Source organism: Primulina eburnea, chromosome 5 (genome assembly GCF_022965805.1).
Source record: "Primulina eburnea isolate SZY01 chromosome 5, ASM2296580v1, whole genome shotgun sequence".
Taxonomy (NCBI): Eukaryota; Viridiplantae; Streptophyta; class Magnoliopsida; order Lamiales; family Gesneriaceae; genus Primulina; species Primulina eburnea.
The window spans coordinates 17,134,604-17,140,213 of NC_133105.1; the positions used below are offsets into that span (position 1 = coordinate 17,134,604).

At 32.1% G+C, this 5,610-nt stretch overlaps 1 long non-coding RNA gene across 2 annotated transcripts; it reads left to right on the forward strand.

Moving 5' to 3' along the window:
* The first annotated feature begins 1,841 nt into the window (after positions 1 to 1,841).
* Positions 1,842 to 4,331, forward strand: LOC140833071 (uncharacterized). Of its 2 annotated transcripts, none has more exons than XR_012118279.1 (3): positions 1,842 to 2,122; positions 2,685 to 3,016; positions 3,137 to 4,331. It is a non-coding gene; the product is annotated as an uncharacterized lncRNA (long non-coding RNA). The 2 variants fall into 2 exon arrangements; XR_012118280.1 differs by having other exon boundaries at positions 2,685 to 2,987.
* The last annotated feature ends 1,279 nt before the right edge of the window (positions 4,332 to 5,610 follow it).

Genomic DNA, 5,610 nt, shown 5'->3' on the forward strand with positions numbered 1-5,610 from the left:
GATCTTGCAGAATTCCGTTATCAAAATCTGACGTTTTATGTGACACATTTGCATCTTTACTGATCTAACATATTTGAATCTTTACTGGATATGTATTTAAATTTGAATATTCATACATTGAGAATGTGGATGATGGAGACAGGAATCCGACCAATAGTGTCCATAAATAACCAACGCTGCAAGTTTTCAAAATTCTTTGCATTACATTAATAAAATTGACCTAGCATAAATTTACAAATTTACTATTTTCATTGTTCTATCTACTTAATTTTTTGATTTACATTTCAACTTAAGCAAAATATAGTATGTGTATTCCTGAAATAATTTAATTGTAACGAAGTTAATTTTATAACTGTTTATGTCTTAATTTTATATTCTGCCACCATCGCTAGAATTTGTATTCTTCATCTTTGTCAAGTGATCTATTTACAATATTTCGATTTTTCTGGCAAATAAAAGAAGTTTGACAATTTCTACTTTATTTGCCATGTATTTAGCGAAATCCTTCCAGTAGTTTACATTTGTTTTGTCATATCAATTTTTTATAGTATACTTTAATAGATTGCTCTATTTATTTTGTATATTATGTTATAATTGCATATGATTGGCTAAAATGAATATTTTCTTAATACGTTATAGCATATAGAGTTTAGCTTATGTACAAAATGTCTAAAGAAAAAAACAACTTCAATTGTTTTTTTTTAAAATTTATTAGTTGAATTTAGAAGAAAAATTTGAAGTTTTTATATTCAATAAATTTTGTTTGATGATATTACCATATTTTCACTATTTGTTTACTTATTTTACATTGAAGTTTATCATTATTTTACATAAAATAATATTACGATTTCAAAAGAGTATAATTTTTTATGATCAAAACATATATCATTTAAGGTAAGAAATTGAGTTTGACATATTTATTTAAATTTTTAAATCCATTGTCTTTCATGATTCAAGTACAAAATGTTTTGGTGTCATAGTGTTGCAATATAATGAATGTTTAATAAATTAGCCTAATATATTCATGATATATAGAGCGCGTGTGGCTCAGCGGTGAAGGATGAGAATATGTGAGTGGGAATTTGAAATAAAATGGGAGAGACAACCGAATAAATTAACATGTGAGGTTACGAGAATTGCAATTTAAGATATAGGACTATTTTAGGTAATTCAAAAAACAACCAAAGACACTGAACTGTTAGTAAAAGAAACTCATCTTTAATAATTGACAAAAATTTGTGTGAGATATTCTCACGGGTCGTATTTGTGTGATACGGTCTCACTCTTAATAATATAGTAATAGATAATATTATTATAATATTATTAAATCTCATATTATATTTAGTTTAATTTATGAAATATGAAATATAATTATTAAATCAAGAAAATTCATTTATGAAATATGAAATATTAATTTCTGAAATATGAAATATAACTATTAAATCAAGAAAATTATGAATAAAATATGCATAATCTATAATATTAATCTGATTATGTGGCGATGTCGCCAGCTAATATGATTCCTCGTTTATTTATACTAGTTACTCGGCACACGCGATGCGTGTGTGTACAATCTTTTTTATCATTATCGATGGACTAAAGTGAAATTTGACAAATTATGGAGAGACTAAATTGATATTTGAATTGTTGAAATAAAAAAAATATAAATAAAAGTGTGTGTTGAAATAAAAAAAAATAAAAAACAAAAGTGTAATATTAATATCACATAAGGGGTAAAATTGGAAGAAAAGTTGGTGTCCTCTCTAGGTAGTTACTATCAATGCCTCACACTTAATAGATATAGTATAGATTCTTCATTTATTACTCAGTATTATTATTTGTGTAGAAGCAAACTGCGTAGAGCTCGCGGCGGCATCGCCACTCTATCTGCAGCGATTGGGCGTCCTTTTGGAAAATAAGGAGCGGCGGCGGCGCCGTCGATACCAGGGATGTTGAGTCTGGTACCACCTGACTTTACTGGAATTATCTCTCCAGGTGGCTGGCGGCGCTGCATGCACCGTAAGGAATGAAATTTTATGTGTAATTTTTCTAAAATTGGATTGCAAGCCAAACTTAGGCATGGGCTCTGTGCCCCGCATGTGGATCCCTGGTGAAAGTTGAGGTATCGTCTCTTTTACCCTTTTGCTATTAAACTGTGCTATGCATTCTGTAGCTTGATATCGAATTGGAATTGATTATCGTAGCAAGAAATGGATTGAACCGATTTTCAGAGATTTAGGTTATAATTGGGTGATCTTGTGTTTTCGGATGTTTTCGTCCCGACCTATTTTTTTCCAATTGGATTAGCCAAATCAGGAAGTCATTCTCTTCAGGCTTTTTTGATTTTCTTAGAGCACCGTTTCTCAAAAAAATTTACTTCTTTGAAATCTATGGCCTCTAATCCTAAAACAAGGTGGTTGTCTCAAAGATTGCCAAAATCTAAGAAGGATACCAATGGCGTCAAAAACTTGGAAGCGCTGTTATTAGTTGTTTAATTAGGCTGCTTTATGGTTAATGTGGATGGACTAGCATTCAAGCAGTGGCGAAACTCTAGGTTTTTGCCTATAAATTAGACAAGCCTCTTTAGGGTTCTTACACTCTTTCACAGCCACTTTCTAAAGTATTCCTTTTTTCCCTTTCTAAATTGACCCAATTTTTTTGTTTATCATAATTTTCTGTTTCAGAACAAATAGAAGCATTGAGGTTTAGGGCTTTCGACGGATCTGGATGCTCAGGATCTACATCTGGAACAACCGAACATGGGCTAAAGAGAACACCATGGACTCCAGCAGAAGATGAGATTCTGAAGGAGTGCGTAAGAAAGCATGGTGAGGGAAACTGGGATTCTGTTTCAGAGAAATCTGGACTACATAAACCAGGGAAGAGCTGTAGAAACAGATGGGCCAATTATTTGACGCCTAATCTGGTGAAAGGTGCATTTTCTGCTGAGGAAGAAGAACTTATTATTGAGCTTCATGGGAAACTTGGTAAGAAATGGGCTCGCATCGCTGCTCAGGTTATTAATTTGGCTTGGATGATTTGTTTATTTATTTATTTATTGGTGGTTTGATGTTTTCATCAGTATTCAGTAAAGGGTTCAGCATTATCATTTACTAATTTCTTCTCATTTATATAGCTTCCTGGTAGAACGGACAACGATGTCCAGAATTACTGGAATATCAGATTGAAGAAATGCCAACGTGCGGGTTTGGAGATTAACCCTCGGCAAATGTGTCAAATAAATCATCCCCTCACTTCTTCACCATTACCAACATTTCATCGCTTTTAGCTTCCACTTCAGCCCCAATATCCAAATCGTTTATCTTTCTCCAATTCGGTCCAAATGATCCTTTACCTAACATGCTTGATAAGTCCTACTCTGGTAATGATTTGACGTTTGCTCGAGACAACTAAGGTGGTATGGCCTCGTCATTGATGGCCTCAAATGAATTATTTTCTTCACCCACTTTGGTTACAATGCCTTTTGTCAAACAGATCTTACCGAATTCATTTTTGCTAGTGCTACCAGTTCAAGAAAAAATTACCTCAATTTTGGCTTCAATCCAGACCCCAACAAGGGAGTATTGGGCCTTCCATCCATGCAATCACCAGAAATGGTCACATCAACTCTTCAACCTTTTCCAGGTGATCATGTGATTGCCACCCCAAATAATGCTGCTGGGATTTTGAGGTGATGGAATCAAAATTTATGCAAGGTAATACAATGATTTACTGATATTAATCTTATTTATTAGTATGGTGTAAACACGCTGGTTTTGCAATTTCCCCTCCAGAAGTATGCCAAGAACATAAGCCGTCCAATTCCTCAAACTACCACAATCATTTTCATCCCTTTCGTCTTCAGTTTAGTCCCATCAGTTCATCTCTTTTGGCTTCAATTCGCACCACCGTCGTATTCCAATTACAAATCACCAAATGCTCCTTCACGAAACTTTTCTCGATATTCCTATTTTAATAACCTTCAGGCACAAAAAATATGGCCCAGACTTGTCGCATATGGCCTCCAATGCATCATCTTTTTCATCCCCGATGTCTCAATTCAGGCTTCATCAAATGCATTGGTATTCCTTAAGAAAGTATCTAGGTAGTTCATCCAACTACCTGAGGCAGGATCTACATATACAACAACTCAAGCGCCTTTTCCGGAGATGCATTGCAGTGCGATAAAGAATAGTCTATAAAGATTGATTTCCAGTTACATTTTGTTATACACTCGGTAGCACCATTATGTAATGTGTTTGGTGAAAAGTATGGATTGTTTTCAGCTATTTATTTTTCTTTTTATTTGAGTTATTTAATTTATATACTAACGACTCCTTTTTATCAAATAAGACTCAATTCGAAAGGGTGCGTACCTTCTATACGACGCATTATACAATACATTGTCACACGTCAAAATAATTGATTTAAGGTTGCATTGGGAGTGATCGATTTTAAATTCATGGATTTCAAATATATTTAAATGTATTTTTGTTGTTTCAGAGAAGTCAGACTATAGCTTCAAATCCACTCGTTCATGTTTATAGAGTGTTTCATGTTAATTAAGATATATTTAAAGTTTACCAAAAAATAGAGGTATTGAAAAGTTTTATTTTTAGCTCACTGTCGTCAAAAAGTTTATCAATACAAGATTTGTTTCGTTGTTAGTAAACATATAATTATAATAGCCAACATGCATTAATTCTTATTCCCCAAAATGTCTCATTTTAAAAAAAAAATATAATTGCCAACATGCATTAAAATTGTTTACATGTGTTCCAGAATTCGTATTTGCTCGTGTCGTTCTGTTCAAATTTCTTCTCATTCAACCACATTCTACATATAAAAATCGTTTAGTTATTTTTAGAATTTATTAAAATAGGTTTTTATAGTAATTTTTATTGAATAAAAAGAAAATGTATTTTGGTCTATCTATTAAAATGATCAAGTTAGTTATTTTAATGATTTTTTTATTTAAAAAAATGTTATTCATTATGAATTTATGATTGATAAATGATTTTGTTATTTTTAGAATTTACTAAAATAAGTTTTTATAATAACTTTATAAGATAAAATAAAAGTATTTTGTTCATTCATTGAAATGACCAAGTTAGATATTCTAAGAGTTTTTTTATAACAAAATAAAGTTATTCATTATGATTAACAAATCATTTTTTGTTCTTTTTATAATTGAGCTTAAAACTTCAAATATATATCAGTACTTTCATTTGGAGCTCACTGTTGTCAAAAAGTTTTATTTTTAGCTCCCAATGTAATTAAATGAGATATTTTAAGCTTTTAATTTTAAGAATTAACGATTTACATTAATTAAGTGCGTAACTATCCTCTTTCTCCCTCCACCCTCCTCCCGACTTCGATGTTGCATTAGTCCTCTGGCATTTTTCTCATGCGGCTGTTGCTGCATTCCAGCGACTGTCCTCCGCCAACGAGCTTTGTTACCGACGGTTTTGTTTGAGGGCGAACACATTCACATCTCCAACCCATATCCTCTATTTTTCATCATCTATCCTCCAAAATAGAGATCTATGATCTCTATTTTCAAAAATCTTCTCCAACACATATCTTCTAAATATTACCAAATACTCTATT